Source organism: Anneissia japonica, unplaced genomic scaffold (genome assembly GCF_011630105.1).
Source record: "Anneissia japonica isolate Jap-2015-1 unplaced genomic scaffold, ASM1163010v1 scaffold125526_len1461_cov95, whole genome shotgun sequence".
In the NCBI taxonomy this organism is placed as follows: Eukaryota; Metazoa; Echinodermata; class Crinoidea; order Comatulida; family Comatulidae; genus Anneissia; species Anneissia japonica.
Window position 1 is genome coordinate 1 of NW_022700779.1, and position 1,461 is coordinate 1,461.

At 38.6% G+C, this 1,461-nt stretch overlaps 2 pseudogenes; one reads left to right on the plus strand and one right to left on the minus strand.

The window, feature by feature from the left end:
- Positions 1-295: 295 nt before the first annotated feature.
- On the minus strand, positions 296-411 carry LOC117103415 (annotated as a pseudogene).
- A 734-nt stretch (positions 412-1,145) lies between these two features.
- Positions 1,146-1,264, plus strand: LOC117103414 (annotated as a pseudogene).
- The last annotated feature ends 197 nt before the right edge of the window (positions 1,265-1,461 follow it).

A 1,461-nucleotide genomic window follows, 5' to 3' on the forward strand; every position in this document is an offset into this window, starting at 1 on the left:
AATTATGTATAATAATGTATTCGATCTCCCATCACCAAACACACATTATTCGTGAAAGCTTCATATCTTTCATCAAATTTATAGGTAAAGCTTCACTCAATCAAGATTAAGAAAAGAACGTTAGGACTTCACTACAACAGCAAATCTATTGACCTTAGGCTTCGACGTCGATAGTTGGCGACCTCTGAGGAGGGTGGGTCCAGGCTTCAAAGTGACGCCTGCATTAGGAAAATATTATAAGAGCTATCGATGCGCTACTATTGGTAAAATCAATTTCTAGAAAAAAAATGAATTAAGTCTACAGCACCCGGTATTCCCAAACGGTCTCCTAACCAAGTACTAACAAGGCTAGTTGCTTAACTTCGGTGATCGGACGAGAACCGGTGTTTTCAAGGTAGTATGGCCGTAGACAAGGATGCACCAACAGTGCAACACTTCGATCATCGAGCAGCCTATAAGAGGTATCGATGCGTTACTATTGGTCAAATCAATTTTTAGAAGAAAAGAATAAATTAAGTCTAAAGCACCCGGTATTCCAAGGTGGTCCATCTCTTATACACATCTAGATGTGTATAAGAGACAGGTACTAACCAGGCCCGACGTTGCTTAACTTCGGTGATCGGACGAGAACCGGTGTTTTCAAAAAAGTATGGCCGTAGGCAATTGAGCACCACCGCACCCGGCATTCCCAGGCGGTCTCCCATCGAAGTAATAATCGGGCCTGACGTTGCTTAACTTCGTGTTTGTTTATTTCACATTTATTTTATCTCTCTCTATCTCTGTCTCTATCTCTATCTTCATCTATCTATCTCTCTCTATCTGTTTCTATCTCTCTACTCGAGATCTCGATCTCTAGAGATGAAATTTTTATCACATGTACAAATTAAATTTTTACCACATGTACATAAACATAGTCTGAACACATTTCTGAAATTCCATAAATTTCGAAAAATTGTAAATATTTTTCTGCGGCGATTTTTATTTCGATTTTTTAAATTTAACTGTGTTGCTTTTTGAAAATTCAAATGACGATAAAAAAAATGTTTGCTATGGAATTGTTCTATTCATTGGTTAAAAACTGTATTTTAGTGAAATATCATTTAATGAGCTCGATGATCGAAGTGTTGCACTGTTGGTGCACCCTTGTCTACGGCCATACTACCTTCAAAACACCGGTTCTCGTCCGATCACCGAAGTTAAGCAACGTCGGGTCTGGTTAGTACTTTGATTGGAGACCGCTTGGGAATACCGGGTGCTGTAGACATCATTTATTTTTTTTCTAGAAAATTAATTTTACCAATAGTAGCGCATCCATAGCTCTTATAATATTTTCCTAATACAGGCGTCACTTTGAAGCCTGGACCCACCCTCCTTTGAGGTCGCCAAATAACGTCCAAGTCTAAGGTCAATAAATTTGCTGTTGTAGTGAAATCCTAACGTTCTTTTTTATCTTGAGTGAGT